The sequence below is a fragment of the Mirounga angustirostris genome, unplaced genomic scaffold (assembly GCF_029215605.1).
Source record: "Mirounga angustirostris isolate CCGP_5_RB_7025 unplaced genomic scaffold, mMirAng1.0.hap1 SCAF_6, whole genome shotgun sequence".
In the NCBI taxonomy this organism is placed as follows: Eukaryota; Metazoa; Chordata; class Mammalia; order Carnivora; family Phocidae; genus Mirounga; species Mirounga angustirostris.
In genome coordinates this window covers 67,773,138-67,800,858 of record NW_026991714.1, presented here as the reverse complement: position 1 = coordinate 67,800,858, position 27,721 = coordinate 67,773,138, and the positions used below count along the sequence as shown (strand labels likewise).

At 54.4% G+C, this 27,721-nt stretch overlaps 1 protein-coding gene across 3 annotated transcripts in view; it reads left to right on the top strand.

Annotated features, from left to right (window-relative positions):
- The window catches only part of CNIH3 (cornichon family AMPA receptor auxiliary protein 3), a 220,682-nt gene that overhangs the window by 159,463 nt on the left and 33,498 nt on the right, over positions 1–27,721 (top strand). For 2 of the 3 annotated variants that reach the window (XM_064594497.1, XM_064594496.1), the window contains 2 exons: positions 4,199–4,267; positions 8,828–8,875. The gene's annotated coding sequence lies outside the window, so the exon portion shown is untranslated. Of the gene's footprint in view, positions 1–3,089; positions 3,422–4,198; positions 4,268–8,827; positions 8,876–27,721 lie in introns of all 3 variants that reach the window. The other variant, XM_064594498.1, reaches the window with a different exon arrangement.

Genomic DNA, 27,721 nt, shown 5'->3' with positions numbered 1-27,721 from the left:
TCTGCAAAAGGCAAAGTGATAGGGATGGAGAAGAGACTCCTGGTTGCTGGGCTGGGTGGGGGTGACTCCAAAGGGGCAACAGGAGGGAATTTTGGGGGGTTTTAGAACTGTTCTGTGTTTTGATTGTGGTGTTTACATGGCTGTATGCATTTGTCAAGAGTCGTAGAAACTTTAAACAGAAAGAGTGCATTTTATTCTATGTAAATTTAAAAATAAATGTAAAAACATGAAGAGGCTTTGAAGGACCAGCAGTTAAAGCTCACTTAGTGCTGTTGGGTGGGGGTCCCGTGGTGGAGCCGAACCCCAGAGGCTCGCAGAAGCTGGGCTGTGCCTCCTGCTGAATTCACCTGGCCATCCTTGGTTGTGGCATCATCATGATGTTTGTCATGCTCACAGTCTGTCCCTGACGCTAACGGCTTGGCTGCAGGCAGAAGTCTGCAGCACGCACAGGGCCACCCCCACTGCATGGCCTGTGTCTCCCAGGCTTGGACACTGGTCAGGAGTCAAGGGCTGGGAGACCATGAATGAGTGCTAAGAAGAGGGTGACCTAACCCTCACCTCTTCTGGAAGCTCCCTTCCCCTTCCCTTCTTTTTAAAAGATTTTATTTATTTACTTATAGAGAGAAAGTGAGTGGGGTGAGGAGGGGCAGAGGGAGAGGGAGAATCTCGTGCAGACTCTGCACTGAACTTGGAGCCCAACGCTGGGCTCGATCTCACGACCCTGAGATCATGACCTGAGCTGAAATCAAGAGTCGGATGCTTAACTGACTGAACCACCCAGGTGCCCCTGGAAGCTTGCTTTCATTCCACGGACACAGTTGCTCATTCCGGATGTCCTTGGGATCCTACTTCCTCCCCTCCGTGTGTCTTGGGAGGCAGAGCATCATAATGCTAACTGCATGGATTTCAGTGTCAGAGAGCCCTTAGTTTGCATCCCGGGGCCAGAGCAGTGATCTTGGGCAAGGACTTTAACTACTTTTGGTTTCAGCTTCTCAACATCTAAGATGGGGACAATAATAGTAGCTACTTCACGGGGTGGCAAGGATTACACAACCAAAACATGCACTTGAAGCCCAGTGCCCCGTGTGGCAAGCATGTAATAAACAAACAAGGTGTCAGGTGAGCGGATGCACGGATTTGTGAGTGCTTCTGGTGGGCGAGGATGCTGAAGCCTCTGTCATCCTCGTGCACAGTGCAGCACCAGCCCGAGAAAGCACCTGCCAAGTACCTTCTGTCTCACGGAGCTCTGGGGCCGAAGTCACACTCAGGGCTCACTCCTTTCTTCACACCTTCCTCCAGGCCAGGCCCTGGCTCTCAGATGTGCTCAGCAGCTCTGAATCCCCAGGGATCCCCCCCGCCCCTGGCGCTTCACGCGCCTTCACTCCAGACTCCCCTCCTAGCCCCGCATGGGTCAGGACAGGATGGGACCTGGACAGTCACAGCTGAACCCCGGGGGCCGACTCCTTTCCTCCTGCGCTCCCCGCTCCTGGGGCTTGTATGTGGTACATCAACAGGTGTGGGGTTCTAAAGCCATCCGGGGACTGACTTTCAGTTCCTGGATCAAAATATGGTGCATTGTCTGTATAATTGCATAAATAACAGGCTGAAGGATTACTGATGCCAGCCTCATGGGAGCAAGGAAGGGTGAACCTCGGGCTCCGTCCTGCCTGGGCTCTGCTCGGTTTGCATCTGTGTCAGGGTAAACATGGATGTGCGTATTGAGGACATTATGTTCGTTAGGATTTGTGGTTGGGAGATAGATCATATCTCAGCTGACTGGACTGATGGACCAAACCAAAGAGGGAGGAATTAAAAGGGATAAAGGTCAGTTCTGGCTCTTAGGCCTTCAAATCCAACAACGTGCAAGCAGAATGATGTGGACTGAGTTTAATGAGCACATGAGAAAGATCTGGGGCTTTTAGGCAATGCAAGGTCAGTAAAAAGACAGGTATGTGATGCAGAAACAAAAAATTTAATGCTACCAGGTTGCATTAACAGAGACATAGGTAACAGAACAGAGGAGGTGATACGTTTACTCTCTGTGCTAAGCTGAGCTCATCTTGAATATGGTGTTTACTTTTGACAGTCACATTTAGTATAGACATTTACAACCTGTAACGTCAGCAGAGGGCAACCAGGATAAGTGTCGGCTTATATAAAGGGTGGAGAGAGCCTGAAGAACAAAGATTTGCCGGGTTCAGGATAGCCGACGCTACTTAAGGGGGTTCCTTGTGGAAGAGTGATTTGACCTATCCTATATGCCTCCAAAGCAGTGATATATAATAGAACTTCCTGTGATGATGGAAATATTTTATGTCTGTGCCACTTAATAGCTAGTGGTTTTAGTAATAGATGTGGTTTTTGAGCAAATAAAATGGGGGAACTGATTTTTTAATTTAACTCATTACAATTAAAATTTAAATGGCTTACTGTGTATATCTCATTGGATGGTGAAGCTTTAGAGGGAAAATAAAAGAGTAGACCAGGGGTTGGCAAATTATTTCTGTAAAGGGTAAGACAGTAATTATTTTGGGCTTTGCTGGGCATATGACTTCTGTTGTAACAACTGGGCTCCCTCATTGTAGTGTGAAAGTATACATGGTGTAGGAAAGAATGAATGCATCTGTGTTCTAATAAAACTTTATTTACGGCAACTGAAATTTGAATATAATCTTTACATGTCACAAAATATTCTTCTTTTGATTTTTTTTCAACTACTTTAAAGGTGTAGAAACCATGCTTAGCTCCTAGGTTGTACAAAAATGGGTGTCAGGCTGGATTTGGCTTTGTAGTTTGCTGACTCTGGATTAGGATGTGGGTGGGAGCCTCAGGGAGTCATACGGAAGTTCAAGAATGGGAGACAGTATTAATTAGAGGTAGCCAGGCACGGCCTGAGCACCCTCAGTGAGAGGTGAGTTCTTGTCACTAACAGTTCAAGTACAGGCCCGGGTAGTTAACTATCTGGCAAGGGATGAGGCAGAAATGTGTCTACTTAATACAGGTTATACTAGAATTTCCCCTGAATTCTGTGGGAGTTTTGAAATCAGGATGACATGTGACTGCTTTAAAATTATACCTGCTTTGTGTAGGGAAGGGGATTGTTTGCCCCACTGGGTACTTCGTCTGAGCCCCGTGTTGCTGGGACAGGGACACCTGCGGGTGGCCTCCAGCCTCGTTGCCACCGTGGTTCTGCCAAGTGTTCCAGGCCCCTGGGATGTGCCTTCATGGGGGAGCTGCCTATGCCCATCTATGTGCAGCCCAGGAGAGATGCTGCTGAGAGCGCCTCGGGCCTCCACGCCAGTGCCGTCTGGCGAGCTGTGAGTCTCTGTCCAGAATGAAGTTGAGGACCCACGTCCAGCGGACCCATCTGTGAAGACGGGACTGCTCAGGAGCTGATTGTCCAGCCCGTGGACCACTGGAGGTCGCGTCCTCTCTGCTACTGTCGGCCCTGCTCTCTTGCCTTTCTCTTCTCCTCTGTCCTGCCTTCTGTCTGTCTCACTTCCGATCAGCATTTCTGCTAAAATAAACACAAACAGAGAATAAACGGCTTCTTCCTACAAGGAGAGAGGTGGAAAGCGCTGGCTTGAAGTTGGAATTTCTTGTGCTTTTATCCACACCTTCACCTGCCGCCACTGTAATGGAGTTTTCTCCATGTCTTTGCAAAGCACAGGAAGCCTATGAAGCTTGACTTGGGGGCTTTCCAACAATTGAGATAAATACCTTTGGCATGCAACATTGTGTAAATTTGATACACGAATGTTGCAGAACTGTTCCCATTGTAGGACTGGCTACCCCTCTGTTCCGACACATAGTTATCACTTCTTCCAGTGACCGGATTGGTTAAGAGCTGGTCTCTTGGCCAGTTTAATGTTTAGAGTACAGTTTTGTTGTCTGTATGCACTAGACTGTGCATTAGGTCTGCAGGACTTACTTGTCTACTCGTGGCAGGTGTGTGCCCTTAAACAGTATCTTGCCCTTTCCCTACGTGGGGGAGTTTTAAGGGTACACAGAAGACAGAGGAGTTCGATCAGCCCCAAGTGTCCATCACCAGCTTTGACGGCAACCACCTCCTGGCCAGTCTTAGATCACTGATACCTTCTTCCTGCCTCCTGTATTATTTTGAAGCAAATCTACAGGAAGACGCGGGGCACTGACTCACCTTTGCACTAACATCTCAATTCTGCGCATTCCGTTTCAGATCATTGCCTTCGATGAGTTAAGGACGGATTTTAAGAGCCCCATAGACCAGTGTAACCCTGTTCATGCGGTAAGTAGCGGGTGCAGGCGGGGGCGGGGGGTGTCAGGGCGGGTTACTGGGGCCTGTGGAGGAGGGACGTTCCGATGGGGGGGTGGGTAAAGTGCCTCCACTCCTGGCTCAGGGCCATCGAGGACCCCTCTCATTCCTGAGGTCCGCCCGTCGTACCTTGCAAGTCAAATAGGACGATCCCAGGAGGCCAGGTGGGAAAGGTCTGCTGTGCTTTGGCGGACGAGTCTTCAAGGCCTCGTGCCGGCGTTTCTGGTTATTTATCCTTGAATAAGGAGAGAGGCTCCATGTTGGCCAACGTGCTGGCAGGGCATGGGAGCCTCCTTAATGGCTGTTTGTGCGCTGCGCTTGGCCAGGTCTCTCAGAGGGAGACACCAGAGTGGGTGGAGGTACAGAGCCCCTGGGCCCGCGTCCACCGCCCGGGGGACACTCATCTCTAGAGGCTCCGTGGGCCTGAGGTCAGCTCACCTCCCACTGGGGAATCTGATGCAGTCTGGTCCTCAGATCCAGGCTCGGCACGTGCGATCTGACCGTCCCGTCCGGCTGCAGCTCCCTCATGCCCAGGAGTGGGCGTGACAAGCGGCTTGTGCAGGGAGAGGAGGAGGACCCTACTTCCAGTGAATGGGGGGGTGCAGCCCACTTGCCAGGGCCGGGGACCAACCACGCGGGTGGACAGAGCCTTGTCCACACTCATTCGAGACCAGCACTGCTGGGCACACACGGTTCTTTCAGGTGTGTCTCAGCCTGCACTCACGGGGTCCGCATGTGGTTGAAGTTCCTTCTAGGCCCTGGGTTCCAGTGCCAAGCCAAGTTTTTGTTTGAATTGCTCTGTGGGTATTTTCAGTTAGAGGTTGTAGACCGGACAGCAGGATTTACTAGTGTGAATCCATCTTTTTTTTTTTTTTAAAGATTTATTTATTTATTTATTTGAGACAGAGAGAATGAAAGAGACAGAGAGCACATGAGAGGGGGGAGGGTCAGAGGGAGAAGCAGGCTCCCTGCCGAGCAGGGAGCCCGATGCGGGACTCGATCCCGGGACTCCAGGATCATGACCTGAGCCGAAGGCAGTGGCTTAACCAACTGAGCCACCCAGGCGCCCCTAGTGTGAATCCATCTTAACCTGGAAGGCTTATGGTGTCACTCTAGCGACACGGACAAAGAGGTCTGTTCTCCTTGAAGAAAGATGTGCTCTTGGGAGGAGCCAGAAGACCAGGGAACTAGGCTTCAGTGTCCCCTCTGAAAGCACAGGGCTTTTATTGGAGTCGTACATTTTGGTGAGTTTTTACTGCACACTAGGAACTTTACACGTATAACTTACAGTCTCACAACTCTGCCCAAATGGCATCATTTACTGCATGTGCAGACTCGTACGCAAGGGCCCACAGCCCCTGGAGGTTTGCCTGTCCCCAGAGCCCGTGTTCTTACCACCTAGCTACTCCATGGTGTCTCTTTCAGAGATTGGATTTTCTAATGCCTGATTTTATCATCCCTTTGGCATCAGATTCTTTGGTTCTGTGAAATAGAGCCAAACCCTTTTCAAAGTCAAGGGTGTGAAGCAGAAATTTGTGGCAAGTTGCAAGAGTCCCTAAGATGCACTTGGAAACTTCTTAGGCTTTGTACTTCCATTAAAGTCCATTTTTTTTTTTTTAAAGATTTTATTTATTTATTTGACAGAGACAGAGATAGCAAGAGCAGGAACACAAGCAGCGGGAGTGGGAGAGGGAGAGCAGGCTTCCCGCCGAGGAGGGAACCCGATGTGGGACTCGATCCCAGGACCCCGGGATCATGACCTGAGCTGAAGGCAGACGCTTAACGACTAAGCCACCCAGGCGCCCCATTAAAGTCCATTTTTATTTCCATCTGCTGGCCTCCCCCCCCCCACCCTGTGGTAACTTGGCCCCACCAGGCCTGAAGGGCTACCCCCCAGTCTCATTTCTTTTTGGACGTTTTCTGTTTGGCACCAGGGTTAAACACCTGGCCCGTTGGAGCTCTAGTCCTAGAGGGAGGCTGCTATCCGTCCTCCTAGCTGTGTGGGCTCAGATGAGCTCACTGAAAACACGCAGGGCTTTCTTGAATGACCCCGGGTGCACGCTAGTGCGGAAACGTGTCCTCCGCTCCGCCCCGTCCTGCCAATTCAGCCCAGGCGATCGGTGAAACCGTGAGACAGCTTTGTGGAGTCACGAAGAGGATATAGGACCGACACGCGTGCCGTGGCAGCCTCTGGGGAAGGTCAGCGCAAGATCGAAGCCTGCACACCGTAGGCACTCAGCTGTTGTTGACCAGAGGGAGAATGCATCTGCTGCAGGGTGAGGTGTACCGTGGAGGCTGGGTCTCGGCTCTTCACTCCTATCGTGAAAGCCACGCTTCTAACTGGGTAATGACTTAATCAAGGAGCCTGGACCCTGTGGGCCAGATAGTCCGTGGACAGACTGAAGACCCCCCGGGAAAGTACTCTTGTCTGAGATTTCTAAAAAAATCCATTAAAACCCTACATGGATGAATATTAGACATATTTTCTTGGTTCTGACGATTTACTCCCTGGCAGGGAGCTAAGTGCTTTGGATGCCTCATTAACTCACGTAGAGCCCCCAAAAATGCATCACCGCCTCAGCTGGCTTGAAGGAGCTACCGCCCACTGGTGACACCCGCCCTGCATGGACTTAGCTTACAGACAGTAACTCTATGAGCAAGCGTGAGGCCCACTGGCTCTCTGGATTGAAGATCCCCTAGAGCTCCAAATCTTGCAGGGCCCTTGGGGTGGACCCCCTTTCAGGAGCTGGAAGGGACGAGGAGGGCCCTGCTCTACTCCTACCTTCTCATTCAGCCCTTCCCCTTCCTTTATCAGCAGGCCCTTTAGTGTCACCGTCAAGGAAGGGGAGCCAGCAGAGGACCAGCTTGTGGGGAAGGAGCCGGTGCGGGCCCCGTGGCAGCCTCTCTGTGCCTGGCACCTCACATCTTTCCTCTTATTCTCCATGTAGGCAGCCTCGATGCCCAGCCGCGTGTGGGGTTTGTGTGTGCGCATGCGCATGTGGACAGACACGGGGTTTGCTGCGGAGGACGTGGTCTGTCTTCCTAGCCACGTGGACACTAATTTGTCCTGATGTGGGCTCTTTCCTCTGGGCTTAAAGGATGCACAGGAATCACTGTACGATTCAGTTAGGGAAGCTGAAGTGGCCCAACCACCTGTCTTCCCCAGATCCGCGAGCAAGTTCATTAGCATCACGTCCACGGTTACCAAATTGCCTCGTAACGAAGCATCAGACAGAGGCTGCAGCTGTGCTCAGAGGGGCTTTGGAAAACAAGAAGTCACTGCGGGAAAGGGATGGTGGCACACCCTGTGTGATGTGACCGTCACCCCCCGCCCGGCCGCGGGCACCTGTTCTCAGCCCTGAGCCGGGCTCTGGGCATGGACTTTGACATCTCGAGACATCTTAGCTTGGGGGTGCTGCTGGTGTCTAATTTAGTGGGATGATTCCTTCCTCTAAATGCACTCACTTTAGAAAAATGAAATCAGCAGGCAGAGAACTTCCCGACCGTAGACTCTAATCAGGGCACACGGAGCCCCGGGTGGGCAGTCCTCCTGGGAGGGTGACTCGGCCTCCAGGGCGTCCTGAGGACTTAGTTGTCTTATAACTGGAAGTTGGTACCTTTTGACCCCCTCTGGCCAGTTGCCTCTCCTCTACTCCCTGTCTCTGATAACCACACACCTGATCTTTTCTATGAGTTTGTTTTGTTGTTGTTTTGTTTTAGATTCCATATATAAGCGAGATCACATGGTACTTGTCTTTCTCTGTCTGGCTTATTTCACTGAGCATAACACCATCCATGTTGTTGCAAATGGCAGGATTCCCTTCTTTTTGTGGCTGAGTGATATTCCTGTGTGTGTGTATCCTGACCGTATGAGAGTATATTATACTATATATATATATATACACATGACATTTTCTTTATCCGTTCACCCATCCATGGACACTCAGGCTGCTTCTGTGTCGTGACTCTTATAAATAATGCTGCAGTGAACACAGCGGTGCAGATACCTTTTCCAGACTGTGATTTCATTTCCTTCGGGAAGATACCCACAAGTGGAATTGCTGGATGATCCGGCAGTTCTGTTTTTAACTCTTTGGGGAACCTCCCTGATGTTTTTGTAGCGGCGGTACCAATATCCATCTCAGCAACAGAGCACGAGGGTCCCTTTTTCTCCACGTCCTCATCAGCACCTGTTGTCTCTTGTCTTGATTTTAGCCATTCTGACAGGTGTGAGGTGATAGCTCACCGTGGTTTTGATTTGCATTTCCCCGATGATGAGTGATGAGCACCTTTTCATGTACCCCCGGCTATCTGTATGTCTTCTTTGGAAAAATACCGGTTCAGACCCTCTGCCCATTTTATTTGGATTATTAGTTTTTTTGTTTTTTTTTTTCTGTTGAGTTCCTTGAGCCACTGGGTGGGAGCACGCAGGTCTCTGGTGGGTGCTGCCTTCTCTCCTGGGGGCTGAATGTGGGGGCTCCTTCAGCAGAGCATCTAACCTCCCCTCTTTTTCTTTCCTTTGCATCCCGATAGAGAGAACGTCTGAGGAACATCGAGCGCATCTGCTTCCTCCTGAGAAAGGTCAGTGCAGGAACTCCACGCCCGAGGGTGGACGGTCCCGTGGTCATGGCTGGTCACGCGCGGAAGGGGCTGGTGAGGCTTGGCACCTGCTCCAGTCCTGTCTCCCCGGAAAGGCAAATGGTAGGGGAGTGGGCGGCGGGAGCAAGTGAGCCTTTCGTTCGCTGGAAACCTCGAGATAAAAGGAGCTCATTGGAAGGGGTGGCCATCAGTCAAAGTGACAGGGCAGTACCGGATATTTGCAGGTGCCCTCTGGCTGGACTCGGAGGTTCTTTACCTTCGCATGATGATGGATGGCGTTTCCAGCTCATGTAACCGCACAGCCTTTGTTCCTGGCGGGGCTCAGGGAAGTTTTTAACTAGATGCTCGATTTCCTCTGAGGTTTCAGGCTGCCGCTCAGCTTTGTGGTTTGATGGGCAGCATCACTGGGAGTATTTTGGGGGTGGGATGGGAAGTGTTATCGAAGAGGGGGCCAAGCATTGGGAGAGTTGTGAACGGATGGGTGGCAGGTCACAGCGGCCCCGAGTGCATCTGGAAGCACACGTGTGCACACACGGTCATGTGTGCGCGTGCAGCTCAAGCTTGGTATTTAGCTCACCTCCGTGACATAGCTGGGCCACGGGATGGGGAAGCCACCTGTCAGCCCAGAGGGAGCTTCTGAGCCGTGGGTGAATTCGAGAGAAACGCCTACCCCACCGACATTGACAGGGAGTAACGGTGCGAGCTTTTGGATTTTTTCCGTATTTCCATAATGATACCTTTCACTGGAGGAGAGAGCCTAATCAAGTATTTACTTATTTTTCCAGCTACTCACTTTGTCCTTTCGTGCTTTCCTAGAGCCTCGGTCTGATTGGGTTCCCCAGCTTGTGGGTCGTAGCAGGGAAGTGCGGTCAGATAGGGAAAATACACATGAAAACATTAGGGACCCAAAGAGTAAAGAATGATGTAAGGAAACACATGACATTTGGTGTTAAGGGCAACTCAGGAATTTGTCCGTTACTTTCGCCTGTCGTATCTTGGACACCAGCAATCCCTTCGGCGGTCACTTCCTATCTGACACCTAAGAGTCTGTCACGCTCCCTTCCCCCATCCTGAACGTGCCTCCCCAATTCTCACATCCATCCTATGAGTCTGGCTCATCCTTTGGCACTGCTTGGCCACTGACTCTGGCCGAACAGTGGCCGGTGGCTGCGACTGCCAGGGTCCTGCTTAGAGCCCAAAGTGAGAGCTGAGGCCAGGAGAGAACCCAGGCTGGGCAGGAATTAGCATTACCATTTGTCAATTTACACATAGTTTGTGTAAGTTTCTAGAAACCGCAGGCATTTTGCTCCAGGAAACCTACGCCAAGTACCTTTTTCTGTTTCTCGTCCTTTTCATGTGGTCCCTCCCCCCATGCGGTGGCCTCTGTGGCCCTTGGGAACACAGGTGCTGTTCATCGTTAGCAGGAAACCCCAGGGAGGCTGGTCCAGGGTAGACACTGCGGACAGGCAACCCTGACTTCAAGTTCCTGGGTGTTCCAGCTGCGCCCGATCATGAGACCTGCGGCCCAACGGTCTTTGGCCCCACGACCAGTGGCACGAGGACCTAGCCCGAAACATGTGCATCTACTATATTTACTACACTTACTACTTTCATCAGATTTGTATTTTAAAGTCGCACGTAGCTCTCTCTTGTGTCGGCCGTTGACCGGGCAGGTCCCTAACTGACAACTTCTCCTGCCCGTCCGTGCCCGCTGCCCTCCTTAGGGTCTGTGCAGTCACCTGACCCCCGTCTGCTGCCCACCAGCTCTGGTCCCTTCCACGGGAGAGGTGGTGGGGGACGCAGGCTTCTGCTGCGCCCAGATGCTGCCCCTGCCCTGATGATCCGTCCAGCCTGCCTCGAGAAGCTATAGGTGTGTGCGGCTCAGAGCTGCTCAGCGCCGGGCGCATTCCCGCAGGCGTCCTGAGCCCCGGCGGCTGCCGGGAGCGCCATGTGACACCCCCGGGGCTCACGCACACCCCGGAGGCAGGTGAGGTGGCCCGTGGCCTCCCCGGCCTGAGCCTGTGCCGGGGACGTGGGGAGCGTTAGTGGGTCTGGTTAGCGCCACCACCTTCTGGGAAATGTACCTTCCAAGAAATTTCTTGGAACTTGTCCCCCAAACACCCAGAATGTGATGTATCTCTGCAGCTGATTGTTGCTAAACCACCTCCTCAGCTTTCTCGGGAGGAAGGAAGGGATTTTCAAAGGGGATCCATTTTTAGCTCTCTAATTATCAGAAAATGTGTTCTTTGGGTAATTGTCTGAACTGCAGGATTCCCGTGTCGACGTGCACGTGTGATTCATTTTCCATGGCAAGAGCCACTTCACATGCTGCTCGCCTGCTGGAGTGGGACGTGGGCTCCGTGGGTCGCTGTGCAGGTCAAGAAGGTCAGGAAGTGTCACAGGCCCCGCAGGGAGGAGGTGGAGCTGCCCTGGGGCCCCGGCTGCATCTTGCAACTTCAGAGAACGGCTGGAGGAAAGGAGTTGATGGGCGAGCCCGAGGTTGGCATGAGCGTGGGGAGAAGCATGCCTTGTGAGCAGGGCTCCTCAGACCCTGGACTCGGTTGTCCCTGGGGACCCATGAAATGTCACCTCCCTTAGGCCAAGTCAGACAACAGAGTCTGTGACGGTTTCATGTTGGCTGAGCCTGCCGGGGGGAGGGAGACTCAGGCGCAGAGGTCAGGATGTCCCTTCTGGCTTTGATGCATCTGGACGTCTCCACCTTGCCCCCTGAACCCACAAGCGTGTCTCCAGCCCCCTGCAGGTTTCTGACGTTTGTGGCTCTAAACGGTGGATGGGTGATTCTCCCCCTCCATCGAGCAGTCGCCCCGGGACGTGGAGGAGGAGTGGGTGGGGTTGGGGTGCTGGGGTGTTGAGGTCTTTGGGGTGTAACCAGGCTGGTGGGAGGGGGCAGGTGTGCCAGGTCGTGATCTGGAAGAACGCGGTGGTGCTAAGGCCACGGTGTTGCCACCAATGACCACCTGCGCCCCCCCCTTCCTGCTTATCCGAGCCACACCTGTGGGGGGCGGGGCATCACGGGGTCAGGTGTGGCTGAATGCTGTGAAGCCGGGTCCCCTGCAGAAGTTCCACGACGGGGTCCCACCAGTGGGGTTGGAGGAGGTGGGGAGCGGTTAGGACCCTTTCCCAGTGCAGAGCCCGTTTGTCGAGTAGGAAGATCACACTGTCGTTCCAGATTCTTCCCCATCCCCTGTGTCCATGGGGTCATGTGCAGCTGCTTGGGTCACGTCCCTGAAGCCAGCCCTGCCTGGACCCATGACCTTGCTATGTGATTGTGCAGGTCCCCTCCGCTCGGCCACGTGAATGTGGGCAGGTGGCGGGTGTGCTAAGGCTTCAGAGTCCTGGGTGTCCCTGACATCACCAAGGCCAACCCACTGGTGCAAGGAGCATGGGATGCAGACCCCAGCCCATCTGGAGCTCAGAGCCAAGCCCCCTGGATCCGGCGGCCCCCATTCAGCCTTTAGATGCATGAGCAGGTGTAAGTGATTATCACTGAAATTTGGAATGATTTGTTATGCAGCGTTAGTAAGGCTCACTGATGCTGTAAGCATGTGCTACTTACATAGGGGGAGAATCTTCTTTAAAAACGTGGTTGTGTCCTGTGCCTGCACACATCAGCTGTTTGCTGACTCTACAAATTTATAAATAGATGGTTTCAAACTCTGCCACAATTTCTTTGACCTCAGAGGAGGCTACTAAATGCATTAATGTACCAGAACTGAGAGAAAGACCCATGTCGCTTTGGATCACAATGTTTGCCATGCATTAGCTACTTGGAAGAAGAGCGAAGACAGTCCTTTTCTCTAATCCCTGCCACAAGGGATGGACTGGATTTCCAGTCTCTTTGGCTGCTGGTGCGGTTCTTCCTGCAGGGCTCTGGAGGGAGTGGTGCATTTTATTTGAGAGACGTAAGGCAATGAAAAGGGATGCACAAACTCGGCGGCCGGAGAGAGGCCATCCTTGACTCAGAAATCTTCCAGATCAGAATTCCGTGTTGGCTGGCGGATTTCTAAAGCGTGCTGGGGCCAAGAGCTGCTTACATTTCCTGAGTGACCACCGTCCGCCTTTACAAGAATAAACTGTAATCTTCCTGACAACCCTATGAAGTAGGTCATGATGAGGAGCCCCACCCGAAAGACGAGAAGTCGGGGCGTGGAGAGGTTTACCTCTGGGGTCTCATGCTTCCCAAGCCGGTGGAGCTGGGATCTGAAGACGAGTCTGACCAGAGTCCACATTTTTAATCACAGAATCGGGGAAACTGTTGGTTCTCTGAAACATGCTCTTTGTGGACTTGAGCTCCGGTAACATCGCCCGCTGTTTAAAGGGAAGATACGAGTCCCCAAAGCCACAGAGGGCTGCAGGGACCCTGTCCTGGGCTGGCTTGCCAGGCTGGGGTCCGGTGGATTCCTTCAAGGCTCTTTTCTATTTCCGTTTAACTTCTTGGTAGGCCAGTTCACCCCCAGAGGGAGTGTTTGAAGAGAAGTAAAAATATCCTAGAACAACACTTGCAACTAGTTCAGAAACTGTGTCTCATGTATAATACATTTTCAGTCGGTTTCTGTGGCGAAGTCCTTGTTAGTCAGAGGGAAAGACGGAGCATTTTACTCGCTGTGTGAACAGGGGTGCTGTCACAGGGCTGCTGAGCCAGAAGCTGGGCGGCGGGGAGAGCAGGAGGCCTGTCCTCGCTTCCCTCTGCCCCCCAGGCCGTGGCAGGCCCCGCAGAGCCCCCCGCAGCCACTCTGGCTCCTCAGGCCCACGGCTGGTTGGCCCCATCCTTCCCAGTTCTTCATTACGATGATTATAGAGGATCAAGCCAGTTTACCGCAAGCAAGTGTGGTTTCTATTTCCGGTGGGTCCATGGGTCCCCGGTTGGCTCCCCCCACATTGGCTGGGCTGATGGGGAGAAGGGGGTGTTGTGCTCACTGCCAGTCCTCCAGCAACGCGCCCAGGCTCTTCTCATGATGTCACAGGGAGGCCAGGGGAGAAGCGGGAACACTTCAAGCTTTGGTTTGCGTCTGATCTGCTAGTGTCCTGTTGGCCGGAGCGAGTCACATGGCCAAGCCCAGCGTGTGGTTCAGAAGCGCCTCGGGAGCATGCCAGGTGCAAGCAGAGCACAGCGAGGGCCTCAGGAGGGAGGCAGGCCGCTCCGGGTTGGCAGGTGGCCGGTTTCACAAGCGAGGGTACGGACATATGGGGCTTGTCTTGGGCAGCCAGAAGAGGGGTAGATCTCTGCATCCACCCACCGAGTTTTAGCAGTTTGTAAAGAGCCTTAATGGGGTTCAGTCACATGGACTGCTCACGTGGTCGCAGCACTACATCACTGTCTGAAGGCCGTCCTGGGGACAGCTTCTGGGAGCAGGGAAGGCAAGCGGGACCCACATTCCAAGGACAGGGAAGGGGGTGACGAGCCCTGATCACCAGGGTCCACCTCACAGGTCAGCCGTCGATCATGTCCTCTCAGTGAGCTCCCCCAATACAGGGCAGGGGTTACAGGCAAAGGTGTGGATATAGTGAGGCCGTGTGGCACCATAATTGCTGTCGTTCTACCACTTACCTGTACGAAGGAGATTAAGATTTGGGGGTTTGGACAATGAGACACCACCTGCCTCCTGTTAGACACAGGATAACACGTGTTGGCGAGGACACACAGAAAAGGGAAACCCCGTGCCCATTGGTGGGAATGCGAACTGGTGCAGCCACTCTGGAAAACACTATGGCGGAGCCTCAGAAGGTAAAAATAGAGCTACCCTATGACCCAGCAATTCCACTTCGGGTTATATATCCGAAGGAAGTGAAAGCACGAAGTTGGAGAGACATCTATACCTTATTCACAACAGGCAAGATGCGGAGACAACCCAAGTGTCCATCAACGGATGGATGCAGAAAGAAGGTGTGGTGTGTAGACACCAATGTCTTGTTCATCCTCAGGACCCCAGAGTTCAGCACAATGTGGGACCCGAGGCTGATGTTTGGTATGTGACCAGGAAATGAAATGCTAAGACCGGAGTGGACCTTGTAGGTCATCTGGCTGGACCCCTCATTTTCAGATGGAGAAACTGAGACCCGAGGGCTTAGTGGTGAGGTGACATTAGCACCATGTGTCTGGGCCGCTTGGCTGGCATGGCCACGGCCCCTCTCTGGGAGCCCAAGGTCACTGAGGCTGGGCAGAAGGGGACCCAGCTGTGAGCTCTCTGGGGCAGGGACCACACCTTGCTTGCTCACGAGTGCCTCTGCGGGGCTGAGCTCCGGATACTGGCATGGGTAAATCCCTACCCCATACCAGTGGTCCTTTCATCCCGAGTAGCATTGACTACGCATGAGTTCTGTCTTTGCCGCCGGGCTACAACCCCTCACCCACTTGGCATCCGATAGGCCTGGGAATGAGGCTGCCACCTTTATAGTCTGCAATTCCTGGTGAGAGTTGTGGAAAAGATCGTTGGTCATTTCAAAATCAGCTCTTCTCTGGTGAAAAGTGGTCTTTCCATGTAGATGTGGGGGAGGCGGGCAGTCTGCAGTGGACTCGTGAGTGTGAGGAGAGTACCACACCATCCCTCCAGCCTCCACTTGTTCTTCTCATCATGACAACTGTATAGAGGTCTTAGCTCGCTTCCACCAAAGGGGTGGCCTCATTCGTGCCATGGGTCTTCAAGAACTCCTCCTTTGTGGTTCTGTTTGCGAGCAGCTCTGGTCAGCCACGTGCAGAAATTGGCAATAGAGCCGTGCCATGGATCTGGATCCTGCATGTTTCTAGGCCAGGGGTATGAACATGTTCCTGAGCTAGTGAGTGAGCCTAGCCAGCTGCCCAGCACCCTCCCAACACTGCAGCATGGCCTTGCTGTTCTCCACTCCACATTCTACACCCAGGACTTCCACTAATTGCCCACGGAGGGCACTTATCACTGGCAGGAAAGCTTTGCAGTCTGTCTTGTGCAAAATCACGTGTGAGCATCGCGTCAGGAAGTGGTAAACGGTAGAGTGCACTACTTTGTTGTGTTTGTCAGTGGGACTGGTGGTTCCTAACCACTTTGCGTATCGAAATCCCCCGTGAAGATCTTCTTTTTCTTAAGATTTTATTTATTTGACGGAGAGAGAGACAGCGAGAGAGGGAACACAAGCAGGGGAGTGGGAGAGGGAGAAGCAGACTTTCTGCTGAGCAGGGAGCCCGACACGGGGCTCGATCCCAGGACCCTGGGATCATGACCTGAGCTGAAGGCAGACGCTTAATGACTGAGCCCCCCAGGCCCCCCCATCCCCTGTGGAGAACGTCTAAGGTACATCTGCTTAGGAACCACTTCCAGAAGTTCTGCCATAGGAGGTCTTGGGAGGGTCCAGTTTTTTCCCCCTTTTTCTGCTGCAGAAAGCTTTATTGTTTCCATGTGGTCCAGGGCTTGGGCGAGGGCTCCAGGGGGGTTAAAAAGCTGCCTCATGGCTGCAGGGAGAGGCTCAGGCACATGCCTCGGCACGGGGGAGTGCCAGGGGCCCCCCAAAGGCTGTGGGGCTCCAGGGGCTCCTGGTCACACAGCCCGGGGGCCGGGCGGCCTGCAGAGGTGAGTCAGGCAGTCGCCTAGCTTCTTGATGAGTTCACCTCCTCATCTGGGAAGTCACAGAGATGGGGGTCCGTGTGGGCAGAACCCAGGCACGTGGATCCACAAGGGCCCGGCTCAGGTTCCTCTCCAGAACCCGGGTGGCTTCCATGGTGTCCAGGGTTTGACCCCACTCATCTTGGATTTGACCCTACTGCTGCACTGGTCCCCTTCTGGGGACGCTCAGTGTCCATTTCTCCTCACGCTTCTCCTCAGCCAGCTCATGGGAGAAGTGGCCCACGCCCTCCAGAACCACATCCTCCCGGTGGAAACAGAAGCCCAGACAGAGGTGGGTGTGGGAAGCCCGCGGGTGGACCAGGCGGTTGACAGCGGCCTCCATGTCCGTGGAATGACTCTGATGCATCTGGGAGCTCCTGGCAGATCGGTAATAAGGAGCCAAGCTCAAAATAGGGTGTTGGCCGGTCACAGAGGCACCGGGTGGCCGGGGAGATGCTCCGAAGGTTGCAGCTGGAGAAACAGTTTGGAGGGTGGTCGGAGGCTGGTGTCCCTGGGTCTGTTCCATCCAAACACTGTTGAAGCAAGAGACAGCTCTGCAGGACCACCAGGCACGCTGCTTGGGAGGGTCCGGCTCTGTTATTGGAAAATGCCCCATAGGGGCATCTCATGGGCAGCCGCGCCGGAGGGACTCTGTGAGATGTAGCTGGTGATTTGAGTGGTTGGCAGGGGTCCTGGTGACTCACAAGCAGCTCCCAGGGTCTGGTGTCTGCCGTGGGAGAGGGGAAGAGAGAAGCTCTTGGGGCCGGAGAGGTCGGCAGTCGGCAGGCATCCCTGGGCTGGAGGAGCAACCCTGCCTGCTGTGTCCTGGCCGTGCGTGGAGGGAATGTTCTTGTGGCCCCATGTGAGGAAGACTGGTTCTGCTCCACAGAGGAAGTCCAGCGACCCTCGTGGAGGGGGAGGGAGAGACCCTGAAACCATCAGTGACCTTGGGGTGCATCACTGAGAGTGGTCCCCAAACTTGGCTGGGCCTTGCGCCACATTTGGGGAGGTTATTGAAAATACGGATTTCTGGATGCCCACCCCCTATGATGGTTAATTTTAGGTGTCAGCTTGGCTGGGCCACAGCGCTCAGACACGTGGTCAGACATTATTCTAGATGTTTCTGCGAGGGTGTTTGTGGATGAGATTAATATTTAGATTGGTGGACTTTGAATAAAACAGATTGCTCTCCATAATGAGGGTGGGCCTCGTGCAATCAGCTGAAGGCCTCAATAGAACAGAAACTGACCTCCCCAAGCAAGAGGGAATTCTGTAGCCCATTCAGACTTCAGCTGCAACATGGGGCCTCCCTGGATCTCTGGCCTGTTGGCCCACCTGGCAGAATGGGGTTCCCACATGTACACACACATTACAGGAACCAGTCCCTGAAAATCTGTTTATGTACGTGTAGACGCGCACGTCCAACGAAGCCATATTGTGATGAGGGTGTGGGCAGCTGACTAGGCTCGTACACACGCACACTCCATGCACACACATATGCACACAGTATGCACACTCACACACAATCACACACACCCCATGCACACTCATATACACCAACACACGCACACAGTCGCACACATGCACACTCAGTCACATATGCACACTCCATGCACACACACATGCACACAGCACGCACACACAGTCACACACACCCCATGCACGCTCATACACACCAACACACACACACAGTCACGCACATATGCACACTCAGTCACATATGCACACCCCATGCATACTCATACACACCAACACACTCACAGTCACACGCACACATGCACACTCAGTCACATATGCACACTCCATGCACACACACATGCACACAGCATGCACACTCACACATGCAGTCACACACACCCATGCACACTCATACACACCAACACACGCACACAGTCGCACACGTGCACACACACATATACTATGCTCACTCACTTATACACACACATACAGTCACATACACACGCAAACACCATGCACACACATATACACACAGCATGCACACTCACACATGCAGTCACACACACCCATGCACACACATATACACCAACACACACATGCACACTCAGTCATATACACACACATACACCATGCACACAGCATGCACAATCACACACACAGTCACACACACCCCACGCACACCCATACACACCAACACACTCAGTCACACGCACACATGCACACTCAGTCACATATGCACACTCCATGCACACACATATGCACACAGCATGCACACTCAGTCACATACACACACGCACATGCACAGTCACATACACATGCATATACCATGCACACAGCATGCACACTCACACACGCAGTCACACACACCTCATGCACACTCATACACACAACACACACATGCACACAGTCACATACACATGCACACACCATGCACACTCATATGCACCACACACTCACATAGTATGTGCACCCACACACAAACACACATGCACACACAGCACACACATGTGCTCACATGCATGCACACACACTCACATGCACCCTGTCAGCTCTGTTTCTCTGGAGGACCCTGACTAATGTACCCCCCATCCTGGGAAGTTCAGGCTCAGTGGGTTTGTGCACGGACCCTGGGACTGCCGTGAGCGGAATCTTCTGTGATGTGGGTAACGTGATGGCCTCTGGCAGACGGTAAATTCCTTGCTCAAGGTCACCCAGCTCCTGGGTCTGGCTCCAGAGCCCATGCTCACTCCCTTTCTCTCTTGCTGTTTCCGTCCGTGGGAGCCGGTAACTTTCCATGCCTTCTGTAGCTTCTTGCTGTATACCAGGGGCCCGTCTCTGCAGGCCACTGACCAAGAGGGATGAGCACCCAGTTTCCCTTGTGGTCTCCACAGTCGTGTGGACCAGAAAAGGAGGCCGGTCCACTCCCTTCATCCATCGGCAAAGCCTGTCTCACAGCCTGAGCTTCTAGGCGGATTTTTGGACTCGGTAGTTCAGCTCTGAGAAGTCGCCCAATCACTGGCTGCTTCCCCGTAGCCCCTTTCTCCTCTCCTGTGTGGGGTCCACTGCCAGTGAAGGACACAGGGAGCTTGCTCTGTTGGGGAGCCTGTCCAGAACAGGGTGCAGTGGGAGGAGACTCTGCCCCAGGCCTCATCTGGGGACCCATGCTCCCCCTGCCCATCCACGAGGTCTGCAGGGGTGTCACACCACGGTGTCCCTTCAAGCCCCGGGGGGCGGGAGGGAAGGGCCGGAAGGTGCACACACCTCTTCCACTTAACTCATTGGCCAGATCTTAGGCAAGTGGACGTGGCTGGTCTTACTTTGGGGGGGCTGTGTACTCAGCCAAAGATCGGGGGCTTCATTCCAGAGAGAAGGGGCCGATCTTGGCCTCAGGGAGGAGTCAGTCTGCAGAGCCACCAGCGCAGGGCACAGGGCCAAGGCTGTGCACCGCGTGAGGTGGGGGCGGGGGAGAGCCCAGCCACAGAGGTTGGGGCGGTGGTGTTAACCCGGAGAAGCCTGTGCATCGTGGGGCCGGACGGGGAGCCAAGGCATCCTGGACGTTGGCTTGGCGGGTTCCAGTGGGCACTGATCTGACTTGATTCATTTGGCTGGACACACAGCACCTGCTGTGTCTGTGGCCCTGTGGCCTGTGCTGAGGGGATGGGGTGTGTGTGTGCGTGTGTGAGAGCGAGCGAGCGAGCTGTGGACACATGCTCCACCCAGCTAAAAGGGATCTTGCTTCTTTTTCCTGAATTCCTGCCCCTCAAAGTGTCTCTCAAAGCCCCAACCACACAATACCTTATAGGATAGTCGCTTGCACACATCTTACACATTTGTATTTTTGAAGGAAGGGATCATGCCCCCCTAATTTGTGTCCCCGCCACATTGCCAAGCCTGGTGTCTGCTTTATGTTAATTAGCTACATGGATTAGGGACCAGGAGCTTGGCTGTGGCAGAATTCTCTCTGCTGAGCATGGGATTAAGGCAGGTGATGGGACTGGAGGGGCCAGTGACCGGCGTGAGGTGTTTTGTCTCGTGGAGCGTCCCTCGCTGCCCGGCGGGTGAGCGCGGTGACAGTTGGGGTTTGAGCACCGGTTCTCAACCTGGCTGCACATCGGCATCACCTGGGAGCTTACAGAACGCTGCTCCTGGGTCCCCCCCCACCCTGGGAGATTCCATCTCGTGGGTGTGGGACGCGGCCTGGGCATCAGGATTGGGGAATCCTGGGGCGAGGCTGCAGATTGCCGAGTTGGAGGATAAGCTAGGCTCTGGCAAAGCAGGTGGGTGGGTTTCCGCTTGCCCAGCCCCCAGGGTGTGATTGAGAGAGCCGAAGTTCCCTAAGTGGTGCCAGAGTAAAAGCAGTAATTTGCTGGTGGGTGCTGGACCCACGGGGTGAGTGCTTGCTGCCTGCTTCCGAGGAGAGGGAGGGCCACCCCCAGGGAGGACTCTGCACGGAATCTGCAGACAGCCTGTTTTTCTCGCTGCAGCTTTGCTTCCAGAAGCCCCCTTTCCCACAGTGTGATGAGGAGTAAAACCTTCTGTTTTCACGCCCCACCCCACAACACACAGATGCTCACCCTCCATCCATTCTTGCTCTTTGCCCAATTGCTGAACAAGCAAGAGACATTTCTGGGTCATGTTTCTAGGCCACAGAATGTGCCAGTATCCCCCAGGTCTCATGGTCTCTTGCTCCCTTAGAGCTCCCTAGTCTCCGCCTCTCTCTACAGTTAAATCCCGGCGCCTGCCCGCATTGACAGAGAGACCCCCGGGACTCAGATGAGCCTCGCTGGGGGCTCTCGGCTGGAGCTGCATCGATTCCCATGCTCCAGGTGTGTCTGCCCCCACGGGTTGGCTGTGCCGCCCCACTATCGTGCTGTCTCCATGCGCCACTTATGTGGGATTTGTGATTCTTTAAGCGATTTGGGACATTGGTCCTCCTGCAGCACAGAGTTTCACTGGCTCTGATCCCTAACTGTCTCTATGGCGCAATCACAAAACACATGGAGTTTTGTTTCACTCGGATAAGACTCGGCGATAGACGGGGAAATGTGCTGAATGTGTGCGATGTGCTTTACACATGCAAAGTGCCATTATTATGAGGGGACAGAAAAACCATCCCGTTCCCTTTCTGTGTCTGCCAAATGGGTCAAGCGATGATGAAATCGTGGAGGACAATGGTCACTGATTATAGCGCAGGAGGTGGGCACGGAGCCCACAGCCAGAACAGCTCTGCTCTTGTGGCCTTCCCGCGGTGACCTCACCACAGCTAGCGCTCCCAAGGCATCCGCATCGAGCCTGTCAGCACCACCGGTGTGCTGGCGGGAAGCAAATAAAGGAGCCACTTAGCCAGGCTCCTGCCCTCAGGGGACGTGTTCAGATTACGTCAGCGGGAGGGACCTCTGACAGTTCGAGGGGCCGTGTCTCCGTCCCTGGGGGAGTTGGACATTCACATCCGCCACCGCGCTATCAGATGCTTTTTTGATGGTGGGGACACCAACTGCTACGCAAACGGTGGGCTTTTAGTGTTAATTGATAAAGTATCTCAGGGGTCGATGGTCAGGACTTGAGGAGGAGGGCAGTGGGGGCAGGAAGGGGGAAGTCAGGCACCTGCTGGTTTTCCCCAGCAGACGGTGCGGTGGGCGCAGGCGGGTCTGGGCGCCTGGCCCCCCGCTCGGCACTCTCCCGCAAGCAGCACGGAACCAGGAGCGCTTGGCTGGCAGCCTCGGGGTTCCTCCGTGGCCCCTGCTCTGCGGGTGGCGGATGTGGGGTCACCCTGCTCTGACTCCCAGGCTCCTGTCCTTCCAGAAGTCCTCATGTTTCCATGTCCACATTTCGCAGGACAGTCCCACGCCATTGTGGTTCTCAGAGGTGCCTGGACGCCACCCTGGGCACCTGGCATTTACCCCTGTGCCTGCGGCCCCGCGCACCTCTGGTCTGACAGCCGCCCCTCTCAGTGGCTCCTCGGCCTCCAAGTCCAGCGCAGGCTAAGAGCTCTGGACCAAAGCATCTTCTCAATTTCGAGAGACTGTGGGGGGCAGGTTGGCCTGGACGACAGCCGTCGGAAGCTGTGGCACCCTCTGCCCGGGTTAGTTGGTGGGGCCTGGGACATCTAAGCGGCTGAGACACCAGAAATTCATTTCCTCACGGTCGTGGAAGGCTGGGAGTCCAAGATCAAGTGTAGGCGGGTCTGTTCCTTTGGAGGCTGTCCCTTGCCTTGCCAACGGCCGCCTTCCCCTATGTCCTCACATGGTCGTCCCTCTGTCTGTGCGTCTGTGTGTCCTCATGCGTCCTCTTACAAAGACCCAGGCCATATTGGATCAGAACCCAGCAATGACCTCATTTACCTTAATGACCACCTTAAACACCCTCTCTCCAAATGCAGTCACGTTCTGAGGTACTGGGGCCAAGGACTTCAACATATGGATTGGGGGAGACAGGATCCATGCACCAGAGAAGGGTTTTCATGAAAACGACATCCCCGTGGTGAGGAGAAAGGGTTGGGCTTCCCTAGACTCGCTCCTTGGTGAGTAACAGAGGGAGTAGTGAGCCCCTGGGTTCAGATTCTACTCACGGTATCCCGTCATCCACAGGTGTAATCCAGTGAACACGAGGACAAGACCTTGGTCCTTTCTGTAGGATTTATTGTGCGTTTATCAGAATGAAAAGCAAAATTACTCTGAGCAAAACCTGTGAACACTGCCCCATTGCTCTCAAGGGGAGAAGAGCCAAGCAAAAGGGATGGGGAGCTCCCTGGCTGGAAGCAGCGTGCGGAGCCAGCCCCCTGAGCCCAGTGAGTCAGGTGCCTGCGGGGCGAGTCCCAGCTCACCCGTCATTCTCATCAGCCCAGTTCCTGCCTCCCCAGCAGGCCTGGGTCAGCGCCAAACCTGGGTTCGGGATGTGCGCTCTCACAGGAGGGCTGCTGGCTGAAGTTACGGAATTATAACTGTTTTTGTTTATAGGGCATGCTTTCCCAGGTGATTGCGGGCACTTCCCTGTCTAGAAGTTGTCGCTTGGTCGCAGGACAGCGCGACCCATCCTGGGGCTGGCGGAATCATATGGAGCATGGCCGCCGCACGCGGAGGTCGTGACGTGCAGTGCGGGGCGAGGACAGGGGCTTGGGTCCCTTCTCCGTGCGGAGGGGCCACGCCCCCCCGGACGTGGAAGGCTGGTCCCTGGAGGCGGATGGAACGTTTTCTCCGTGATGACCGTGTGTACTATGTTACTGTGCGTGGCAGAGAATATGCCGGCTGGGGCAGGAAGTGCTCGATGCGGTGTCCCTGGGTCCCCCTCACCACAGGGTCGTGAGGGCAGACAGCCGGTGACCCAGGCCTGGACTCCAGTCTGGCCAGTCTCACCCGGAGCTCGCTCTTCGGTTTTCCCTTGTTCGTTTTAGTTGTGAAAGTAGTCTGTCCTCATTCTGACCAGAAATGATGCTGATGCTAAGTTAATGTGAAGGAGCTATTAACGAGCTCCCAGTCCTTCTCTGTCCCTAACCCTCTAACCTAACTAACGGCACCAGCTGGGGCCTGCATCCCTGTGCTCACGTTTCCACACGCTTCCAGACACTACAGGTGTGCACGCACACACTCACACTCACACTCTGAGCTGACTTGTTTCTTCTTCCCAGTAACGGAAGAAAAATTGGTCTTTTGCAACTGGTTCCTTCCCCACATGCTGTACAGTATGGACGCGCCTGTAGGTCACTACTATAGATCTCTCTTCAAAATCAAAACGAGTTTGCACAAGAAACCGTCCTGATATGCCATCCTACGCACAATCTATCCAGTGCACGGATTCGTGGACATTCTGTCTGTTTTCAGTGTTGTTTGGCCCCTACCAGTAACCCCGCAGGGAGCACCTTCGTGACTTTGTAGCCCAGGAGGAAAATCGTTGGGTTGAAGAGTATATGAATTTGTACTTGAAAAAGTTGCCAGATTATTTTCCCAAAAGGTGGAAGCCGTGTGTCCTGCCCCAAGCAGTGTGCAGGGTGCCTGTTTCCCCACATCACGGTCGCCACGGCCAGATGTTCCTGGGGAGCCCACAGGCTGCCCTGCTGTCCGCCGTCGTTCTCACCGATCAGAGCTTCCCAGTCCTGGCAGCACATTCGAGTTTCCCGGGGAGCTTTTAAAATCTGGATATGGGGGCCACGCCCGCACAGAGTCTCACTTAACTAGTCCAGGGGGCACGGGCAGTGATGTTTTCAAAAGCCCCCCAGTGGTGCTGGTGGGTGCTGAGGCAGAGAGCTGCTGGGAGACCTGCAGACACTAGGATCCTCCTTCCTTCCCCGTCCTCGGGTCCTCTCGTGCACGGGCCGCGGGGACCCTGCTGGAAGCTGCAGGTGGTTTCCTTCCGCCCGCCGCCTCTTGCTCCCTGTCCCTGTCCTGCAGAAGCACGTTGCTGGTCAGAGCTGCCTTTAGCCTTTGCACAGAGTCCCCTGCTGGCTCTCAGAGCCTTGAGGACCCTGCGGGACCCGCACGGCCCTTGAGAGAACCTTCTCTCCCGGGCCGGTTTGCAGCACTCTTTCCGGGAGAGAAGACGGTGTTCACGCACCCCTATCTCGTGACCAGAAACACGGGGGAGTCCAGTGGTGTCCTCCCTCTGCATTGGGGTGCCGCTCATATCCTGCAGCATACGGACTTTCCCTTCTTCCGCCCGGTGCCCGCCCCGCGTCCCTGCAGTGTGCGCTGGCATGATGCACACAGCTGCCGTGGGGGCATAGCCCCGCGCTCGATGGAAGGCGCACCCCTGGTGGGGGTATCAGCCACACGCGAGAGCTCTGGTCTCTTCCACGGCATGATGGGTACCCTGCTGCTCACAGCCGTCCAGCGTGCACCCTGAGTTGGAACAGTTAGAACACATCAGTGGCTGATGTAGGAAGCCTGCAGACCACTAGGGAGGTGTGCGTGTGTGCGTGCACGTGTGTGTGCACGCTCATGCGCATTGGGGTGCAGGAGGTGTGCAGGTGCTTGCCTCATTCTGCCTCAACACTGCTGTGCGCTGTGTGTGGACCCAGCCCGTGGCTGGCGGGAGAGCTGGGGGTCCTGCAGAACCACGGGGTGGTTCACGTGCATAACAATACTAGGAATGTTTAGGCTTCATGAAAAAAAGATGAGCTTCTGTCTTTCAAGAAACAAATTGCGTCAGAAACTCTATTTCTAGCTCAAGAACTGGTTTAGGGATCCTTGGAAGAGGCAGCCTGCCCGCTGAAGACCCCCGAGGACAGCAGGAAATCAGGAGCTGACGGTGGTCCTCGCCTGGCCACGTAATTATTAACCGTGGGGCCTCACACTTGCAAAGTGCTCTTGAAGACACTGGTTTTCAAACTTGGCTGCACGTTGGAATCACTTGGGGAATTTTAGGACCTACTGTCTGTCCCCAGGGATTCTGACTTAATTGGTTCGGAATAAATCCTTGGTGTCGGGAGTTTTAAAACTTCCCTGGGGTGATTCTAATGTGCAGCCCAGTGTGAGACCCTTTGCTAAACAGGCTTCATTATTCAGGTTCACTAATGCATTTCGGCCATGTTGCATTGGTGGCCTGGCCGCTGGGGCTCAGCGGGGCTGGTGGCCAATGCACCTTGGCCCTGCCCTCCTGCCCCCAGTGCAGGGCTGCGTGGGATGCACAGGCCCCCCGGTCATTAGCTCCCAGAATCTCCTGGCACCGCCAGCAGGTAGAAAAAGCAGTTGCCGGCCAGGAGGGGTGGGGTTTCAAAGGTCAGCTCGACAAGAAACGGGACAGTGGTTTTCCCGCCGCCTGCACGTTGGAGGCCCTGTTGGCGGTTTCATGAAATGCCGAGGCTCTGGCCCCACCCTCTGAGTTTCCAGGGGAGTGCTGAGGTTTGGTGCTGGCCCCCCACAGCCCCATGGCCCGTGCGGCCCCATCACGTGCCCCCAACTCTCTGTGCCTCCCTAAGTGTCCCAGCTATCCTGAGGTTTCCCAGCAGTGACCCCGTGTTCTTGGGAGTAGGTGGTGCGCTGGTGCTGAGCTCCCTGTCTCTGTCCTGCTCTGCCTGGCGCCCTCCTGTCTCTGGTCCTATCTCAGGACCCCTCCCTGCCGCACTGGCCGGCTGCCCCTGCTGGGGGCTCCCTCCGTTCTGTCTCCTTCCAGCTCATTCTGGAGCGTGTCCGGACTAGCCCCCTCTTTCCCGAGTACCTTCTGGCTCTTCAAACACATCTAGTCTTCCTTGTCCTAAAAATGTCATTGACCTTGGTAACCTTTGTGCTACCAGCCTACATGGTTCTTCTTTCATGTTGCCAGATTCTGGAAAGAGCCACGAACACCCTCGCCTGCACTCCCTCCTATTCATCTGAGAATCGCTTGCCAGGTGGCAGGTACTCCTGTCATTCCACGAAGCTGATATCTTGAAGGTCACCGGTGACGTCTCGATGACCAACTCCAATAGCCCGATGCTTTCATTCTCGTCCCCCTTGGCGGTCTGTAGTGTGACGCTGCTGGTCACGTCCTCCTTTCTGGCCGCCTGGCAAGAGAGCACTCCAGTTTCCCTCTGTCCCGTGCACACACACCTCTGCCTTGACCTCCCCCCCCGCCAGCCCCACGCCAAAGACACAGGTGTCCATTTGGGTCCTGGCCATGGCCTTGTTTTCTTCATGTCCTGTACTGTGTTGCAGTCAGCAACCTGTGGGTCACATACAGACTGCAAATTTGTTTTCTTCAGCCCATTTAATATTTTAAGCATCTGAAAAATTCACACAAAAATCCAGATTTTCAGCTTGCTTTTGGGAGAAGATGCACAAGATCCGGCAATATTAGAGCTATTTTCTTCAAGGTAGCATCCGCCGGGGTTGGGTGGCAGATGACCCTTCTGATGGGAGGTGTGTTCCTCAGACCCCCTGCACCCTGCCCTCCCGTCACTGCGCACCGTGCGCATCTGAGGGTAAGTTCTGCCTCCTCGGGGCTCTCCTCCCCAGCACTGGGGCTTCTGTCCTCATTCATCTTGCCGCAGTCCCCCGACTATTCCTTCTCCCTGCTCTCTCTCTCTGGAATTCCAGGCAAGCATTCTTGACCATCTACTGAGCCCCTGGACCTGGTTCTACGTCTTGCATTGGGGTTAGAAGGGCTGAAGAATCACACTTCTCCACCTCTGTGGGTTTGAACCAGTTGAGAACAGATACAAAAGTCTAGATGAGGATTAAAATACAGTGTCCCACCGGTCAGCTGCATAGACCGTCATGGCGGGACTCCAGTACCTTCAAGTATGAGAGAGACAGACAGACACACAGACACACACACACACACACAGACACACACACACAGAGAG